Source organism: Felis catus, chromosome C2 (assembly GCF_018350175.1).
Source record: "Felis catus isolate Fca126 chromosome C2, F.catus_Fca126_mat1.0, whole genome shotgun sequence".
NCBI lineage: Eukaryota > Metazoa > Chordata > Mammalia > Carnivora > Felidae > Felis > Felis catus.
Genome location: NC_058376.1, coordinates 155,709,751 through 155,730,790, shown reverse-complemented (window position 1 = coordinate 155,730,790; position 21,040 = coordinate 155,709,751). Strand labels below are relative to the sequence as shown.

Sequence of the window (21,040 nt, the reverse complement as noted above, 5' to 3'; positions counted from 1 at the left end):
CGTCACCTGTTCCCTGCCCTCCCTCCCTGACCTCGGTTATCTCATTACCAATATTCTAGGAAGGTAACAGTCCTTTTGGTTCCCGAAACACGCAGGCCACCCCTTCTCGCCGGTCCCCACGGCGGCTCTGTGCGGCCTGTACTAGCCGCGCCTCGGCATCCAGAGAGGCAGAGGGACTTGCCCGCGGTCCTAGTGAGTCGCACACGGCTGGTTTCAAGTTCACGTTTGTCGCCCCGGTTCTTCCTCTTTCCCCTGCGGCCTGTCTCGAGTTGAATGCACCTGCCGGCCAGCTGTAGTTACCTACCGTTTTCCTGTTGGCTTGCCACCATGCCTGCCCTGCCCTTGGCCCTTGGGCTTTGAACTTTGTCTGTGGCTGTCTGGATCCTTCACCTTCTGCGGGGCATCTCCTTAACGCTGGTGTCCCTCCCCCTTCCCGTGAGTTTGCATTGAAACTAAAAGCTTTCTAGAACCTTGGACTTAGACCTCGTTCACTTAAAAGGCACTTCCCAGAACACTCAATTTTATTCATACCATGAAAACAATCCATGTTAAATAGCTGGGTCACTGCATATTCGCAGACATCTCAGCTCTGAACTGCTTTATTTGGATGGCTACTGAAGTATATTCCCAGAAAAGATGCTGCTGGGTGGCACGGGAGAGGCTTGCCCGGGTTGGGTACTTCCAGGGCAGCTCCAGGCATCATTCTGCCTTAGTGTCACCCCCCACGCCACCTGTGTGCTGCCACCGAGAACAGAAACATGCCCGAGGGAGTGCCCGCTCTCGGACTGCTTCCAGCGTAATTAATGAAAGCAGGGCTTTGCTTAAAGATCCTGCAGCAACAGTAAGTACCAGGCTGCAGCTATGTCGGAGGGGAAGGAGCACTGTATCCGGAGTTAGGGGACTGGCAGGAGTGAGAAACTTGAGCAAATACCAACCTGTGTGATCCTGAGTTTGCTTAACTTTAAAATGGGGATACTAATAATACTGTCCTAGACTGGGAGTGATTTTGAAAATATTAGGATCCATGCATGGCCAAATTCTCCCTTCCCTATCATCCCTCATATCCATCAGGGTATCCCTCATACCATTTTAAGGAAAGTATCCCCAAAATAATGCAATGGGAATCAAAATAGAGCTTTATTGATTTCTCAGCAGGTACCTCAAACCCTCAGTGTGGTTGCATTGATTTTATATTGCTTCGTGGCCTAATACAGCACCCGTTTATTATCTCACGGTGTCTATGGGTCAGGATTTGGGGCATGGTTTACCTGGGTCCCCTGTTTCACGGTCTTTCGTGAGGCTGCGATCAAAGGGCTGCAGTTCCCATCTGAAGGTTTGGCTGGCAAGGGTCTGCGTGGCTCATTCACGTGGCCGGTGGCCGAATTCAGCTACTCATATGAGGTTACACTGAGAGCCTCAGCTCCTTGCCGGCTGTTGGCCCGAGGTCACCCTCAGTTCCTCGTCACGGGGACCCCTGCAATAGGGCAGCTTACGTCATCAAAGCCAGCAAAGGGCACAGTCCGTTAGCAAGATGATGTGACACTTTTACGCAGCCTCATCAGGGGCATCTTATCACCTCTGCCATGTGCTGCTGGCTGGAACCAAGTCACCATTGGGGCAACCGTCCTCACTGGGAGGGGATCACATCGGAGTGCAAACGCCAAGGGGTGGAGATCACCGGGGACCTCTCAGAAGCTGCTTACCGCTATAGGGCTCTTGGATGCAAGCTGGATAAAGAATATGACTGGGACTTGGGTCTCCAGTGGGGACTCCCACATTTCTCTCCCTTACCCACACTATAAAATCTAAATCTTGGGATCCATTCGCCGAGGTGTACCTGGAGAGGGGGGTGTGAGCCTTCAAGTGGTCTGCTTATCCATCGCTGGCTTATTTGATGGAAGGAAAAGGTGGATGGGGCAGACTTACTCCAGGGGCCAGGCCTAAGGCAGGAGGAAAGGAATGAGCCTGGGATCCCGCACTGGCAACATGGCGACACGCTGAATGAATGATGTGGTCTCTGATGGGTTAGGTCAGCAACTCCCTTACACGGTAGGGTTCCCTGCAGTGGGAAGAGCAGAGGCGGCCCTGTAGGAAGAAGGGCTGAGCCCTGTGGCCCGGTGGCCGTGAAGGCTAAGTGGCAGCGTTATGCGACTGGACCAGGTGTGTTAAACAGTATTTTAACGTTGAATTTTTAAAGAAGTCTTACATAGCTTTGCGCAGTGACAGTATCGTAGCCAACGAGGTTTATCCGAGGCGCAATTGTTGCTAATTGAACACTTTTCCCAATACCCCCGCCGTGATGACTTGAAATAAATGAGTCTTACACACGTATAAAATAAGCTCCAGGATAAGAGGTCACTGTGGCAATAGGGTCCAGGAAAGCTCTCATGGAGGAAATTAAATGTAAGATGCTGATAAACAAAGGGAGGCCAGGTGAGGGAAAGGGTACAGAGGTGGGAAGCCCTGATTCATTCATTCAGCAATCATGACTGAGAACTGACTCTACACCAGCTCTTAAACTGAAAATGTGGAACTAAAAGTAACAGTGTGGACAAATGGAAGAGGCAGATGGGTGCACACAGAGCTTGACCATATACTGACCCAAGAAATAATTAAGAAAGCTACAGAGCTTAAAAGGAGCTTAAAGGAGGAGAGGGGTTAATCCCACTGGACAGAGGAGAGAGGGAGCAAAGGGGTAAACAACAACAACACAACGAAAACCACACGAGTGAGATCCAAGATGTATCTTGCAGGCTGAACAAAGCAGATTATGGAGGCAGTGGGTGAGTCTGGTTGGAGGGGAAAATTTTGTGCAAGGAATAAGTGGGGGCTGTACATGCTCTGCCCAGTAACAGTGATGATCAGGGATCTTGTTGCATCTTCCTTCCCTTAGCTGCTGTATCAGTTAGCTGTTGCTGTGTAACAAACCGCCCCCAAATGAAGTGGCTTAAAACACCACCTTTCCTTTCTTTCCTTTCCTTTCCTTTCCTTTCCTTTCCTTTCCTTTCCTTTCCTTTCCTTTCCTTCCCTTCCCTTCCCTTCCCTTCCCTTCTCCTTCCCCTTCCCCTTCCCCTTCCCCTTCCCCTTCCCCTTCCCCTTCCCCTTCCCCTTCCCCTTCCCCATCCCCATCCCCATCCCCATCCCCTTCCTCTTTCTTTCTTTCTTTCTTTCTTTCTTTCTTTCTTTCTTTCTTTCTTTCTTTCTTTCTTTCTTTCTTTCTTTCTCAGCTTTATTGAGGTATACTTGATACATCAAAAACTACACATATTGAATGATATGATTCAATGAGTTCCAGCATAAATACACCCGAGATACCATCACTACCACAATCAAGGTGATAAATATATCCAAAAGTTTAGTTTCCTTGTATCTCTTTGCTTTTTGTTGTTGTTGTGGAAACACTTAACATGGGTCTACCATGCTAACGATTTTTTAAGTGCACAACACTGTATTGTTACTCATAGGCCCTTTGTTGTATGGCAAGTCTCTAATTCATTTCTCTTGCCCAACTGTAACTTTATACCCATTGAACAAGTCCCCATATCCCCCTTCCCCCATCCTCTGGCAACCACCATTCTATTTAACAATTCTTTTGATTTTGTGGCCTGGCTGAGCTCAGCTGGGAGGTTTTCCTGCTCTACATGATGTTGGCGGGGGTCACTCCTATGTCTGCATTCAGCTGGGAGTTTGGCTGGGGCTAGGATGTCCAAAATAGCTTCCCTGACATGTTTCTTGCCTCAGTTCAGGTGTCTAGAATGACTGGCTGGGACTCCATCTCCAGATGGGCCCTCATCATATTTCTTCATGGCTGCTGGGTTCTACAAGAATAAAGGTGGAAACTGTCAGGTCTCCTAGGGCCTTGACATTCGAATTTGTACAACATCGTGTTTGCCGTATTCTATTAGTCGAGACAAGTCCCAGGGCCAGATGTAAGGGTAAGGGAAATCGATTCCTTGCAGGGAGGAGTAGCACATGTATACTGGCGGGTCATCACTGCAGATGGTCTACGACAGCTGCACCCTTGTCCTCATACTTGATGTAAGAAACAAGGTTCAGTTGAACCTTGTGGTAATTGCGATCATTCAAGCAAACGGAAGGGATCCCCTGGAGGGTTTGAAAGCTCTTAGGGGCTTATGTTCCCCCTGAAACCATGATGTTTTTGCCAGAGAATCTGCCAGTCCCAGCTCAAAGACGAAGGAGTAAAAGACAGCACATTTTAATTCTCTCTCAAAAGTAAGCCAGACACGGGATGCCATCAGGATTTGAAAACATTTCTTTAAATCTGATGCACTTACATCCAAAGGCAGGTCATGAATTTTGCTTCATCAGTAAAGCTTCAATCTCCTTGATGAGCATATGCAACAGAAACTGAACACAAAAGGCATAAAATTACCATGGTGATGGCTAATTGTGGTGAATCCGCATCTTAGTTCACAGTAACACAAATAACACTCCGGTGGGCTAAGGTGCTGGGATACAGAAAGTATTATTCTGTTTAAAAGGTTGTGAAAATCAGTCTGCACACATTTGCACGCTCTGATTAAAGTCACATGAGAAATATAGAAAATCAAACATTACTTAATGGTGAATGGGAAAAGGACATCCTCATTTCCCCCAAAGCTATTTGGGACTCTGGTTTAGTATTATGACTGCAATGTGGTTGGTATCCTCTGTAATCAAGAGATGTTGGGGAAACAAGGTATCGATTTTTAGGGTCCTCTTATCTCCCTCTCAGCAGCTTCTTATATGTTGGCATCTTCTTTCCCAGATGCCCAGAGCTCCTCAGGAACCGGTGCTGTGGGAGGCACCACGGGGAAGACAAAGTCAGGAGAAATACGAGGCTGAACTTTACTGTCATACCCAGGAGGCCTCAACACCTGCCAACTTTGGGCAGTTTAGCTCCATGAGACTTCATTTCCTTATGTATAAACTGGGAAATGTATGCATCTTGAATAAAAGCAGCCCGAACATAGTGGTTGTTTAATGTCCATGTTAGAAAAGACCAGTGCACATGAGATAATGGCCGTCAGGGAGGCTCCAGCGATGCACTAAAATGTGGTTTGGATTCTAGGTTCTGGAAAAATTCAGAAAAGGAGGTCAGGTTTCCTGAGTAAGGAGAGGCTTGGGCTGGCATAGTTGGGGCAGGCTAAGAGGCTGTTCTTGGGAGGCATCTAATGGGGGAAGGTGTGGAGGCAGAAATAGGCATGCTGGTGGACAGTGGGGAGACTTATGATGAGTGCAGGAAAGCAACGGTGACCCATGATGGGGTCACATCATGGAAGGCAGTGAAACCTAGGCATACGAGTGTCCTTAGCAAGGAGGCTCAAGCTCTGAATGCCTTTAGGCAACTGCACATATTCCCAATTAAGTTTGTGTGACATACTCCCTACTTCCCAGCCAAACCCACTTCAGTTTCTGTTTTTCTCTCTTTTTCCAAATCCCACTGTCCTCTTCCTTCTGTAATCTGCTGTTTACTTCCAAGCGCAATTAAAGGACTGGGCCAAAAGCAAATGGAGCACATCTTGCCAACTCTACCTGCAAAACGCATTGCATTTGCTTAACTGTGACTCAGATTTGGAACGACCCAAAAAGGAAAGGGCAATAGTGTTTGGGTGGTGACAGAACCATCCATTACACTGCTGGAAGCCAAGACAGGGAGCCAGTAGAACTATTTGAGAAAAGATGAGCCGTGAAGCAAGATTAATAATAACTCTTCGTGCCTGTGTTGTGATTTTGCAGAGCTTAGAACGTTCTCACAGCCAGTAACTCATGTAATTTTTAGGACAACCCGTGAGGTTGTTAAAGAAAATGTTGTTGTCCTTATTTTATACATGGGAGAGGTGAAACGGAAAGAAACAGAAGGCTTGCCCAAAGTCACACAGCAGGCAGCTGGTGGGGTAAATGGAGGCTCAGGTGGCTTGTTATGTTTCTACCCATCAAAGATAACGTTCCATGTCTACTGCTCCTGACGTTTGCTCTGATCACCCCTGCCGTGGTCCTGGCAGGGACACTGGGTCAGGGATTAAGTAGTTGGGAAATCAGTCGGAAGGCTATTTTGGTGACCCAGACACAAGGGGGGGGGGAGGGTTCATGACTATAGATCCTCCCTCTTTTCCAGGACCCCTCTGGGCATTGTTTCGCAGTCTCCCAAGGGGCCTCCTTTCTTTTGTCCACTCCTTAGACATGGACATCTCTCCGTGTTTGGCCGTGGTCTCTATTCTCTTCTTGTTCTTCGTGCTCCCATGGGTGACACCTGCCTCTGTCCACCATGCTTTTGCCGTCATTTCTAAATTCGCATCTGTAGCCACACTCACTCCCAGATCCAGATCCATTTAAGGACAGTATCTTGACTCACAAATCTCACCCTTTCTCTTTGTCTCTGGAGTCACACACTGGCCTTTGTCCCTTCCTGCTCCTGAACCCTAAATTCTCCCTCTCCTGTGAATCCTTCTTAGTAACATTGAAAATGCTCAAATGTCTCCCACTAAAAAATGAAAACAAGAAACAAGCTTCCTCAAATGATCTTCGAACCCACTTCTGTCTGCAACCACAGACCCATTTCTCCTCTCTCCTTCGTGTACGAACTTCTCTGGGGCATTTTGGGTGCTTGCTGTCTCCATTTTCCACCTCCCACCCACACTTCTCAGCCGACTAATCTGGTCCCCACCATAATAGGTCTGGTTGGGATCCCCAGGGACCTCCATCTCACTAAATCTAGTGATGCTTTCTGTGTCCACCCAGTCACTCCACTAGAAATCTGAGAATCATCCTTGATTGTTTCATTTCCCACCACACTTAGGCACTAAAGTCCTTTAGCTTCTATCTCAATATCGCACGTATGTGCACCCTTCTCTTGAACCCCACCTTCCCCATCTTAGTAAAGGAATTCTTTTGCTCAAAATACTGTAACAGCTTCGAATTTGTGCTTCTGACACCACCAACACTGCCTCCTAATTCCCTTTCACTATTGGAGTCGTTGCTCTAAAATACTTGTACGCGTATCGTTTCCTTCTCAAAGTTTCAACAGTCTCCTGTTTGGGCGAAAGGTAAAATCGTACACTCCTTTGCATTCTTTTCTTGCTGATTGTTGCTAACAGGTTCAGAGTCCTCTCTTCCTGTTTGTCCCGTCTCCTTCCTCTCTTTGTTCCCGACACAGCAAAGGCCCTTCCCATGGTGCTCATGTGTGGCCCGACTTGCTTGTGCCTTTGTTTTTGTTGATGTTCTTCATTCTTCCTGGGATGCTCTCCTTGCCCACCTAGCAAATGTTTTCCTGTCCTTCTGGCTCAGCAGCCTGACATCATGTCCTTCTTCTGGGAAGCCTTTCTTGCTCCCCTCCCTTAAGGCAGATTGCACACCGCTTCTCTTAGGTCCCCAGCACACATGGTATACACTTGTTCTAAAGTAAGGACCTATTTTTGATCTTGGATTCCCAGGAGAGGGGGCCCACTGCCTCACCTGGGGAGCTACAACGCTTAGCACGATCATGCCTGGCTGGCACTCAACCAACGGTTTTTAAACACATGGATATGTTTACATTGAGTGAGGTGATCGTTTGTCAGCCACAGGAACCCCCCCACTTGGGCTAATTTGTGTAAACAGGATTTATGTTGAGGCTTCTGGAAATGATACCCAAACCGTATGCAGTACAGGCAGGCTCTGCAGAATATCAGAGAGCTGTCAGGCAGTCGTTCTCTTTGTCTATCTCTGGGGCTTCATTCTTCCTTGTCTGCTCCTATCTGCACATCTTCTCCGTCCTCCTCTTCTATACCCGCTTTCTCTGCGAGGCCCTCACTCTCTGAAGCTCCATAGCTTTGGCTGGCATCCAGCTTTGCGTCACGCGTCTGCCCTCAGCACATGCTGCAGTGCCAACACCTGACTTGCAACAGTCCCTGTGTCTCAGTTCACATTATCTAGGAAATTTATCGGTTCGTGGCCAGCCAATGGGATGGCTACCTTTGAATTGATTCCATTCACTGTCGCTAAGGGGGAAAAGTGACTTGGCCTGAAGCTGTTGGTTAGAAAGGAGTATCTGACATGGGATGTTGAAAGGGCAGGTAAATTGATAGATTACCAAAGAAGGGACAGAATCACAGTTTTGTAAATTTGCTTATCAGAACCACTGCAGCTGGGAGTCATGTGAATAGCTGAAGCCACGGACAGTCATTTCTCCAAGCTTTCAGTGCCCCCGAGAGCCTTCTGTCCACCTCGGCCCTGTATCAACTCCAGATTCTTCATCCCGTCTCCAGCCTTGGTGTCTTTCAGTCCAGCAAAGCAGCCTCACACCTAGGGTATCAAACGGAAGCCAACTGATCACTCAGCGAGGGTGTGGCTCAGCCTTCGGGTGTTTAACACAGGCTGACTTTTATGGCAGCAATTCTGGGCCAATAAAGTGCTTTGTCCTGAACTGGCATTTCCGGAGGGAGTAGCTCTAGCCCCACGCATTAGAGATTGGGCTTTAGACCCTGGCTGGGTCTTCCGTTCTCCAATTCTTCCCCAGGGCGCTGCTTTCGTGGATTTGCAGGTATCCAAGAAGTAGCGTGAAGTAGAAAGACCACAATGGTGAAGTCAGACAGGCTTGTGTTTCATTTTCACCTTTAATCTTTGCATGCTTCTGTCTTTCCTTCTCCGATAACCCAGAGTAATTTCCCAGGGGGCACATGTACAGAGTTGAGTGTCCTAGGCTCGTTTTGGGCTTATGATGCAAACGAGCCCAGGGATACCTCGTTTATTGCTTCCCACCAGCGAACTAGTATATCTTCCAACTCAGGGCACCCTGAGTCTCTGGGCCATCCGATAAAAGAAATGATTTGTGTTTGAGGTTCAGAGGTGATGACAGCGATGTCGTCAAGACTGACGTTTCTATTTGGACATCTGGGTGTAGGGCTTTAAGGAATTGTCAAGGAATGGCATGTTTGACATTATTTGGGCATCTGGAGGCAGGAGAACCAGGCTTAAAAGAAGTTTTTTGGGGGAAAATGATCAAACCTCCAGGCTCAGCCTCCTTTTGTATGAATTATAGACTGTAAGGAATGTACTGTAGGAGGAGTAAGGCTTGTCAGAGTCTTGGATACGGTCGCTGGAATAAACAATCAGTTCGAAGAAGGTCAAGGCTGCTCTCTTCCTCTGTCACTGGTAATAAATATTGTGCAAGTTGTGCTACTTCCCAGGACACAAGAGGGCCGGTGAACAAACTGAGGAAGTTTGAAATTTGGTGGTCTCCAAACTGTAAGCAAAACTAAGCCTATTTGGGTGCTCTACCTGTGCTCACGATGTTCTGTGGCCAAGTAAACTCTGCCTAAAAGGAAGTTTAAAAGGTTTTATTTATAATTTAAAGAACTTATTGCAACATTGGTCAGAATGTTTAATATGCAGACACACACACACATATATATATATATGTGTGTATATATATATATATGAAATCTGGGGGTACATATGGTATGTAGCACCAAGGTTGTTTTAAGTTCTTTTAAATATTTATTTACTTTTGAGAGGCAGAGTGAGACAGAGCATGAGTGGGGGAGGGGCACAGAGAGAAGGAGGCCACGGAATCCAAGGTAGGCTCCAGGTTCTGAACCATCAGCACAGAGCCCGATGCGGGGCTCGAACTCACCGACCCTGAGATCATGACCTGAGCTGAAGTCGGACGCTTCACCCACTGAGCCACCCAGGCGCCCCTTACCGAGCTTGTTTTATGATACAATCCCTTTTCCCACTTTTCTTTTCGGTAGAACACCTTATGAGGCCATCATTATATGAAACCCCGTAAAGCCGTGCAGAAGTTAAATTCAACAAACATTGTTCCTCGCTGTGCATGTACGTAGGACTGTGTTAAGTATTGCAGATAATGAGACTAGTCAGGACTCCTTCAGTCATATGAGATTAAGACCCAGTTTTAGCCAGTTAAACTGAAACGTGGAGTATATTGACTCACGTATCTTGGAAGACCAAGAAGCGGGCTAGCTTTAGGTGTAGCACTATCGAGGTGTTCACTGCTGAATGCACATTCAACAATGCTGAGTGACGTTGGCGAATTTCTCTATTTCTTGTCTCTTCTTGGTACCATTATGGGACAGGCTCTGTTCAAGTGCCAAATGCCTTAGCTTGGGTTCCCGGGAAACAGACTCTTGAATGGGGAGTTTACTGGGGAGAGCCCTTGGGTATTACACCTGTGGGGAAGTGAGAAGGATGTGATTGGGCATGAACCCTGAAGTGGTTGCAACCGAAGCCTCAGCTAATCCTGAGCTAATTCTGTAATTAGCTAATTACAGCTAATTCTGTAAGAAGCTCTGGAACCCGTCAGAGTTGCGGCCACATGGAAGCAAAGAGTCTATGGCTTTCTATTCCTCCATCAGAGGTCACAGCACTAACTCCATGGTAGTGGCTAGGGTCACTCTCTGGGAGGGAGCGTAACTTGATGATGTATTTCCTTGTGGCAGAAAGCAAGTCCCAGTGAAAGACCCAGTTCTGAGTCACCGGCCACCAACACTTCTGGCAGCTGGGGAGAGGAGTGTGTTGACCCTGGAAGGGGTAGCTGGACAGAGTAGTACAGGCCCATTGAAGTCAGCCGACATGGTCCTGCCAGTTCAAGGCCGAACCCTAGAACCTTCTCACTCAGTATTTCAGGAGAGAGACTTTCTTTTCAGGAGATGTTTGCGAAGAGGGAATTTCGCTGTTCAGCTTGGGTGCCTACTGCCCCTGTGATGGAGGAGGTGGATGTCATGTGGTTGACAGATCCCCCCATATGTGGGAGGGGCAGTCCCCCAAGGGAATACATGCTGCACAGACAGAGAAGGACCAGTGTCACGTATGGCCTTCAGGATCTTACTGCACCAGAGAACGAGAAAGCACATCCACAGGTGATGATTCCGAGTACTTTTACGGCCCGGGACCACTTTGTCTTCTTGTTTTACAGGTTAAGATAGAGAAGGAAACCTTGTTTCTAGCTTACATTTGCGCTCACTCCCAAATCTGTATTCTACATTTTAATTTTGGAGATAACTCTACATATAGCCTAGTGTGGGCTGGTCCGTTTTGATTAAGAATGTGTTTAGAAAAGACAAGAGAAAAAAAATGAGGTCGGAATAATTTCCAACCTAATGTATATAGAAGTACCCTCCTGTGAATATTCTTGTCTAACTTTAGTCGTTGTTTAAAGATTTATGCTGGTTCATTAATAATGATGTACTCGCTCAGATTTGTTGAATGCTTACTATTTGCCAGAGACTCAAAGAGGCATTTGATATTCATCATCTCAAGCAATCTTTATGACAGCCTTGCCGTAAATACCATTACTGTCCCCATTTGACAGGTAAGGGAACTGAGGTTAAATGAGGTAAAGTAATTTTTCCAACGTCTTATAGCTAATAAATGGGGTTTGACTCTAAAACCTGGTGCTCTCCTATGTTGCCTTATTACTAATGCTGACATCTTTTCACCAGGGTTTTTCAAAACAAATTCTTACCTTAGTTGAACACTTAATACCTCAATTCTTGTACAGCAAATTAAAGAATTTGAAATGGAAGATATATTGGAATGATGTCTTTTAACTTATTTCCGGAGATATCTCCATCTGTATTGGAATCGTGTCTTTAATGTTTTAACATTAAAATTGATTTTTCAAATAATATTACCACAGCATGAAAACCAACAGAGGCTAAAACGTTTGTCCTTGAAAACTACCATCCCTTCACCTGTTTTTCTTTTTGTGTTTCCTCATAGCTCCGGTCTCTAGAAAGCACTATGTTTACCTATCTGTACCCATGACAGAACTATTAGGTTGAACCATGTGGAGTTTTCAATATTTTACAGTTTTCCAATGAAAATGGTAATTGATGCGATTCAACCTAATATTTTTTTCACCTTTAATTCAGTACTTTGCATTAGCCTTTTTTTCCCCATATTGCTACATAGCCTTCTTGTCATCCAATGTCTGATGTTCCATAAAGTGTAAGTTCTCTTAACTATTTGAGTTATCCTTTGTTCTTTACCGGAGTAAACAAATGCCTTCCTACACAAATATTTCCCTCTCTGGATTATTTCCTCAGCATAAATTCCTAGTGATGGAAATTACTGGATTCAAGAAAATTAGTATTTTATCCTTTGGTATATATATAGCTAAATTTACAGACAGAATCTATTTAAATTGCAATCAACAGTGTATAAGTGTACTAACTTCATCAGGACCTGCTTAGCCTTGGGTATTATCATTTTTGATAATATAATAGGTATAAAATGGTACTTGATGAATATTTTAATTTGTTTGTCTTTGATCACAGCAAGGTAGAGCATTTTCAAATGTTTGTTTACTAATTTCAATTCCTCCTGCATAGATGATCAGATCATATTCTTTGCTCATTCATCTATCGGGCATCTTACTTGATGATCGTGTGCATCTGATATAACATAGATAGTAACCGTTTATCTTCCTTTAAACACGTTTTAATCCTTTTTCTCTTAAGTTTTATTATATTATTTTAGAAGTTATAATCTTTTATTGCATTATATCTGAATTTTTCCCATCGATGAAAGCTTAGAAAGTTTTAATTCCTGTATATATGTAAATTTTATATTTTATTTTATTTTTTGCCATATTTTATAGGATTTTAAAATATTTACTTTTTTAGTGATGCAGAATTTATTTTGACTTATGGTATAAGTTGCGGATATAAACTAATTTTTTTTTAAATTTGCTGATCAGATATCTCTAAGCTATTTCTTAAATTTGTTTTCCTTTCTCCATTGTATAGAAATGCGTCCTTTGGGTGTATAAAAATATTTAATGTGATAGAGTCTATATCTGGAGCATTTATTTGGTTTTCACTTTTATTTTTTGTGGTGCCAGATGTATTTCAATACCTGACAGGATGGTCTCCTCCACTCACTTTCAATTTTTATAATTTGAGAACATTTAAAATTCCCCCCCCATTTTTGCCCCTATATTTTTCTTTTTTCTTTTTTAATTTTTTTTAATGTTTATTTATTTTCAAGAGACAGAGAGACACAGTGTGAACAGGGGAGGGGCAGAGAGAGAGGGAGAGACAGAATCTGAAGCAGGCCCCAGGCTCTGAGCTGTCAGCACAGAGCCTGACACGGGGCTCAAACTCACGAACTGTGAAATCATGACCTGAGCCAAAGTCGGACACCCAACCGACTGAGCCACCCAGGCGCCCCTATATTTTGCAACTTAGGCCAATTTAATAATATTTTACAATTTCATAATTTGGTTAGATTTAAAAATAGTATATCAGTTTTCTTTTGCTGCTATAAAATAGCACCCCAAACTTAATCGCTTACCTCCATGCAGATTAGTTACCTTATAGTTCTGCAGGGTAGAAGTTTGATGCTGGGCTCACCTGACCAAAATCAGAGTGCAGTAGGGCTGTGATTCCTTTGTGGAGGGTCTCAGGAGAGAATTCACTTCCTTGTCCTTTCCAGCTTCTAGGGGCTACCTGTATTCCTTGGCTCATGGGTCCCTCTTCCATTGCCAAAGGTAACAAATGTTGTTTCCCTCTGTTTTTCCCTCTGAGGAGCCAGAAAATATTCTCCAATTTTAACGACCCTGGTGAATAGATCAAGCTCTGGATAATCCAGGATAGTTTCCCCCCATTGCAGGGTATTCACCCTTGGTCACCTCCGCAAAGTCTCTTTTACCACGTAAGGCAACATATTCATAGGTACTGAGATGTAAAATGTAGACACGTTCGTGGGGTATGAAATTTGCCCACGGGGGCACCTGCGTGGCTCCGTCGGTTAATCGTCTTGACTCTTGATTTCCGCTCAGGTCACGATCTCATGGTTTGTGAGTTCAAGCCCCACGTCAGGCTCTGCACTGACAGTGTGGTGCCTGTTTGGGATTTTCTCTCTCTCCTTCTCTCTCTGCCCTTCCCCTGCTCGCTCCCTCTATCTCTAAAAACATAATTTGCCCACAAAAAGTAGCGTCAGAATTTTTAAGGGGATTATGTTAAATATATGTTAAATGAATTTGGTATTTATGCAGTATTTCACTTTCCCATCCATCAGTAAGTGATCACCTGGTGACATTTTCAGGATTCCTTTAGTGGTTTTTGAAGACCCTTTCTCCTTAATTGCACTCCTTAAACTTCTATGCTCTTGTGCTAGCAGGACAGGTGCTCCTTACACTTCTAGTTTGTGTGGTGCTATTGTGAGCAGGACCTCTGCCCATACTCCTCCCTAGTACATTTTTCTAACAAGCTACTGCTTGGCGTCCTTAATTCTTTGTGAAAATTGATTCCCAAATGTAATCTTAATTTGGCATCCACTCTACAAGGAGAAACATACGCTGGCAATACATGGGGCTGTGCGGACGCGGCTCCCAGGGAATCAGCCCAGGATGCCATATTGAAAAATCTCCATTTTCACCACTTACTTGAAAAGATGAGAAAATGCTGAGCATTGAGATGACCTTCAAAGCTTAAGAAAGGTTGCTGGGTACTCGACCTAGTTTGCTCAGTGTCCCGAGCAGAAGGACACCCAGCAGTCCAGGAGCTGCCCTGGCAAAAGGAAGTGGCATATGAGCCTGGGGTGGAGAGGTGAGGCCTTGCCTAGGGACCCTGCACAGCCCCTGTCTCCAAATGATTGATTAATTTCTACCTCAGCAGGTTGCAGCTTGTGACCACCTCCTTCTGAGTTTGATATTCATGTTGGAAGGAGACTTGTGATGTGGAAGAAGGGTCTTTGAATTGGGAAATAGGCCTGGTTCCAGCCTCAGTGGAGAGCTGGGCTGAGCCATAGGGTGGCGAAGAGGTGATGTGATTCCTCAGGGGATCAGTTCTCTTATTTGTAATATGGGGAGTTGGACTCGATCTTTCAACTTATAAACTCATGGAAATTTGAAAGAAGGCCAATTCCATTTGAAGAAGGAACAAAGCACCAATTATTTCAATTCCCACATTTTTCCCCCTCTACGTTGACTCTGGAGTAACACTTAGGATGTCAAAGTTCTTTTTGACCCTTCACTCTAGAAACGTCTCTGACCTTGTGAGCCAATTCTCATCTCAGCCCCCGAGCTCATAAACAGCCTCAGAATTCTCTAAGTAGTGACGATGGGCCCTGACACCCCTTCTAAATGGTAGGCGTACAGGATTCAAAACGCATTGGTCTCCTGACACTGGATCTCCCGGGGTGTGTTCCACAGGAAGGCTTGCTGTGGAGGCCAGAAGGAGCAACCTCACAGGCTTGTCTTCAAGATTCAGATAAAGTCCGATGCTTTGGCTTCTTCAGGAAATACTCCCTTGTGGATCCTGTTGAAATGATCCCCTCCCCCTCTGTTTTATGCACTGACAAGTCTTGATATTTTGCCTCTTCACCAGCTACTGTTCCCTCCCTTGTAGATCAGGGACTCCGATGGCCAACAAGATCCAGAGGATGGCTTGGAGAAGCCATGGTTTCAGCTCCAAACTCAACAGATCACAGTACTTTTCCCTGAAATTCTGCCTGTGGCCCGTCTTCTACTTAGTGTCAGTGCTCTCTGTGTAAAGCCTGGTGGCTGAGGCCCAGTCCCACCTGGAGGGCCGGCAAAGCGTTGGTGTCACTGGGCCTTCTTTGAACTCGAGATTTCCTTCCTCCCTCATGCCTGAGATGGTCGTCGTCTGTTGTAAGTTTCCACACAGCTGCGGGAGGTGAAAGCTGACTTCCCTTATCAAGGTTGTAACTTGCTGTCGGCAGAGGCATCCTGCTCATCCCCAACCCTTTCCTGGGTTGAGCAAGGGAGTGGACCATGAACCTTAAAGTCCTGGGAACCATGTCATAGCACAGATAGCATGGCAGAACCTGCTGTTATGGCAATTTTATAGACCTTATCGAGGGCCTTTATAAACCAGACCCTGTGGGTGTGGAGGCTCATCTTGAAGAGCCCAGAGTCTCGTTTGGAATCCAGACATAGGAACAGTTAATTCTAGTATGGTGATATAAATGATAACAATAGGGCACACACCTTGCTGTTGACTTGCTGGGCTGAGAAATGAATTTCTGGGAGGCTAGTGATTAAGAGAAGCCCCAAAGATTGGGAAAACCACAACTTGTGTGGTATTCTCTTTTGAAGGTTTAATGGAGGATTTAATGGGGGAAAAGGTTTTCCTCCTTTCTTTCTTTTTTAACATTATATACCTATACTATTTTATTACTCGTATTTAAAAATTGGGGGCCAGGCTGAGTGCCTGCGTGGCTCAGTTGGTTAAGCGTGCGACTTCAGCTCAGGCCATGATCTCACACTTCCATGAGTTTGAGCCCCGCGTCAGACTCTGTGCTGACAGCTCAGAGCTTGCTTGGATTCTCGGTCTTTCTCTGTCTCTGCCCCACCCACACTCGCACTCTGTCTCTCTCTGTCTCTCTGTCTCAAAAATAAATAAACATTAAAAAAAAATTGGGGGCCAGGCAGATTTAATTTAGGATTCTAGCTCTCTTCCTCTCTTACTACCTTTGTGGTCCTGGAGAAGTTTCTTAATGTCTCTGAACTTCATTTTCTCAGTGAAGATTCACTGAGCTAACGCACATGTGATCCTAGCTACTTGTCTGGCACTTACACATCAGCTCTCATTAATGCTATTATTATTATTGTTACTGTTGGAAAATCAGAGTGATGTAACAAAGGGAACTGTTATTATGAACCTGAGACTGACAATCCGGTTGGACATTATTCAGTGGCGGGAACTGTTACAGAGAGCCATCCCGAGGGTTATGGAAAGTCCAGAAACCCAAAGCTGGCATGGTCACAGAGAAACCCTCAACTTCAGAGGGAGGACTGAGGCCCTAGGCCGGTGGGTACCCTGGCCTGCAGCCCGGAGCGCAGTGAGGCCTGGAGGAAAGGGAAGCCCTCAGGACTGCACTTCAGAGGAGGGAATCCCCAGAGTCGGTGCAGAAGAAACGGGAAGGCTTCGTGCTGTTGTACAACGTTGGCTTTTGAAGAAAGACTGCCTTGTAGCCTGCGGGCGCGGAACGTGAACTCAATCTGAGGACCAGAGGGCCGGAGAGAGGGGCCTCAGCTGCCAGGCCAGATCGGAATTCAGAGGCACTGGATGTAGCAGGTGGTGGTGCCAGCAGGCTGCCTGCCTTCCTCCCAAGCTGTGGACACGGGCGGATCGGGCTTTCTGCTTCCTTATGTAGCGGCGTGAGACTGCAGGTAGGAATACGGGCGTGAGCAAAGGGCTCCCGTAAAAGCATTTTTTTTTTTTTTTAAAGAAGATGGTGGGGGCACCTGGGTGGCTCAGTCGGTTGAGCGTCCGACTTCAGCCCAGGTCATGATCCCACACTCCGTGAGTTCAAGCCCCGCGTCCGGCTCTGTGCCGACAGCTCAGAGCCTGGAGCCTGCTTCGGAATCTGTGTCTCCCTCTCTCTCTGCCCCTCCCCTGCTCACGCTCTGTCTCTCTCTGTCTCAAAAATAAATAAAAACATTAAAAAAAATAAAAAAAAATAGGGGCGCCTGGGTGGCTCAGTGGGTTAAGCGGCCGACTTCGGCTCAGGTCACGATCTCGTGGTCCGTGAGTTCTAGCCCCGCGTCGGGCTCTGTGCTGACAGCTCAGAGCCTGGAGCCCGCTTCCGATTCTGTGTCTCCCCCTCTCTCTGCCCCTCCCCTGTTCATGCTCTGTCTCTCCCTGTCTCAAAAATACATAAAAACATTAAAAAAAAAATAAAGAAGATAGTGGTGGTAGAAATGAGGGTCTAAAGATCTGCGTGTGACAACAACTTACCTAAGTGGAAGTTGGAGGAAACTAATTGCCTCTGAGGACGAGAATTGGGAATAGGTCTCTTTCCTTATAAAGTCACTCTGGCGTTTGTCTCAATTCCCTGACGTCTTGCAGATGACTCTGTCTTTTCTCGGGAATTGGCTTGCTTAGTCTTCCTCTGTTTTGGAATAACCCTTCCATGTAGGGAGGAGCATGCCCACTTTTGTCCTAGAGTTTGTTCCCCACCTGTCCCAGACCTTGCCTGTGACCAGGAACACAGCTTATACTCTGTTCCTGGAGATGCAGACACTTAAGTAGACGGCTGCCTTAGCTCTGGCCGCTGTAACAAAATACCATAGACTGGGTGGTTGACCCAACAGGCGTTTTTCTCTCGCAGTTCTGGAGGCTGGGAAGTCTGAGAGCAAGGCGTCAGCACGGCCGGGTCCTCGTGAGAGCTCACTTCCCGGCTTGTAGGCAGCTGCCTTGCACCGTATCCACACGTGGCCAGGAGAGATGGAGCTATAATCTCTTCCTTTTCTTATGACGCCGTTCCCATCATGGGGACTCCGCCCTCATGACTTCTCAGTCTAAACACCTTCCCAAAGCCCCAGCTCCGAGGACCATCCCATTGCGGGGTAGGATTCCAACAGGAATTTTCAGGGGACACATTTACATGGCTCATAACAGCACCTAACCTTGTTTTAGGGGATAGGGACTCAGACTCCAACAGACGACTACGGTGCCCAAGGCCTGGAATTGAAGAGCTGGGCTCTGTGGTCAACAGAAGGCAAGCTTTGCTGCCCACTGCGCAACAACTAACTGCGCATATTATATAGCTTCTCTGAGCCTCAGTTTCCCCATGTGTACTTGCCGGGATGAAATTTCTCATAGTCTCTAGGGTTAGCGGGAGGAGTCGCTGGGACGACTTATGTAGAGCACCTAAGGTATAGTAGGTGATCACTAAACGTTCATTGCTCTTGTCGTTCATGTCCCAGATACAATGTCCTTATCCATCCATATTTCTATCCCTTCGCAAACAGACCAAGAAACTGTAAAAGGAGATAATTGGCTTTTGCAGATAGTGAGCATTTGAGTAACCTCTAGTTTGTCGGGTAAAATTTTCTGCTTGTGTTTATTTGCCAAGGCTATCACCCAAGCTGCATGGCTAACCATCAGACAGGCTTCTTGAGATGGAAGTTTGCAAGGGCAGATGGAGATAATAACACCTCGTGGAGTTGGGCTGGTAAAAAGCACAAAAAGATGGTGGGGGGGGGAGATTTAATGATGAGAGACTCCCAGGAGAGAGCCCCCCCCACCCCCCATATTCTGTGGTCTTTCAGAGGTGCATCCATGTAGTCATGAGAGGCCCTGGTCACACACATTAAATGAACAAAGAAAGGTTTCAGGGTTTCCTGGACCAAAGTGCCCTAGAAAGGGGTGTGTGTGTGTGTGTGTGTGTGTGTGTGTATGTGCATGTATGTGAAGCCTCTGTTGGTAGCATGCGCCGTCTGGGCTGTGATATAAACCACGGAGGGGCAGAGGAGACTTGCCATTTCATCACTTCTCATCCTTCTCTGATGCCAACGGGCATTATTATGACCCGAGAGGACGTGGGTTCATGTCCTGCGTCTAGCAGGAGGGCTCCCGGGGCAAGATTTGAGGGGAATGGTAATGACGAAGCAGCCACCACTCGCTGACCAGGTGCCACTCGTCAGGTGCTGTAGCAGATACTTGACGCTCATTATCTTCAACCTTGACAGCGGCCCTGCTAAGTACCCCCGTCTTATGACATGTCTCTTTGCCTGGTGACTTCTGAAACTGAAGTCCAGAGAGGCCGTGGCACTTACTCAAGCTCCCAAAGCTTGTAAGTGACCGAGCTGTGGTTTAAACACTGTGGTCCAAATCCAAAATCTGTCGTCTACCCCCGTAACTGCTTCCCTCATCAAAGACGAGCAAGGAGGGGCTCCTGAACGGCTCAGTCGGGAGAGCGTCTGACTTTGGCTCAGGTCGTGATCTCCCAGTTCGTGGGTTTGAACCCCGCGTTGGGCTCTGCTGCGGATTCCGTGTCTCCCTCTCTCTCTGCCCCTCCCCGCTTGCACTCTGCCTCTGTCTGTCTCTCTCTCAAAAATAAATAATAAACATAAAAAAAAGCCAGAAGCAAACAAACAAAAAAAAGCAAGGAAAGGGGCGCCTAGGTGGCTCAGTCCATTAAGTGTCAGACTCTTGATTTCAGCTCAGGTCATGATCTCCCGGTTCGTGAGTTTGAGTCCTGCGTCAGGCTCTGTGCTGACAGTGTGGAGCCTGACTCTTTGTCTCCCTGTCTCTCTCTGCCCCTCCCCTGCTTGCTCTCTCTCTCTCTCTCAAAATGAATAAATGTTTTTAAAAAAAAGACCAGCAAGGAAACAAACAAACAAACTGACTATGGAATCCTGTCTGGCTCTGACCTGAATCCGTACGGGTGCTAGGGTGTGGTGTCTACAGCAGGTTGAACCATTCTGGGGGGAAGGGCTGTGGTGTACCCACTAACTTGGGCACTGTCTGGAGTGGCCGGGGCTATGGGTGAACTGGTAGCATCTGTGGGGTCAAGAGGCTACTCGGGCCAGACGGAATAGCAGCAGGTGAAGGGTGGAGGCGGGCACATGTCCCGGGAGGTGCTTCTCCCACTCTATTCCTCTTTGCCGAGGGACCCACAAGTGGGATTCAGATATCTGCTGCCAGCATCTTCCAGACCTAATTCCTTAGTCTGTTCCGAGGCTGCAAAGATCAGTCGTTCGCAAAGCTTTTGGTTTGAGCCCATCAAATGCCTGCAAAGGTTGTGCATTTTTGTCTCTTAAAGTATAGAGTTTAGCCTATCGATTCGTCCTATGTGATTGATTTGTCTTTAGGGTTTTTAAATATGTTGCCTATATCTTTTTCGCTTCAAGTCACGGGTTGACAGACGTGGAATAAGGTCTCCTGTTAATGTGCTTCTGTTTATTTTTCCTTGTTTTTGATGCCTCCTCCTATGGCCTGAGAGTGAGTTTCAGAGCCTCCGCTGTCTTGTGGTTTGCATTTGCCTGCAAAGCTCTGGCAGCCTTGCATTCTCAACCTTTCTCAGTTAGGCTGTCGCAGATGCGTCTCTGGCATTATTGTGGTTGTTTTTTTTATTTCATGACCCAATACACGAATATGGTCTTTTAATAGATTTTTAGATGCTTTACATTCATTGTTAAAAAGAAGTTGCATGCTACTTCTGTTATCATATTTGGCATTAGGCCTTCGAATTTTGTTTGCTTTTTCATAGTATTTGACTGTATGATCAGTTTTGCTTGTATGTGTGTGGTGGGGGGGTGGTGGTCCGTGTGTACCTTCTGATG

General features: G+C 46.3%; 1 long non-coding RNA gene and 1 pseudogene across 1 annotated transcript in view; both read left to right on the top strand.

Moving 5' to 3' along the window:
• Positions 1 to 21,040, top strand: part of LOC111562325 — a 202,153-nt gene that overhangs the window by 140,491 nt on the left and 40,622 nt on the right. The gene's annotated exons all lie outside the window — the stretch shown is intronic.
• LOC111556496 lies at positions 2,209 to 2,332 on the top strand (annotated as a pseudogene).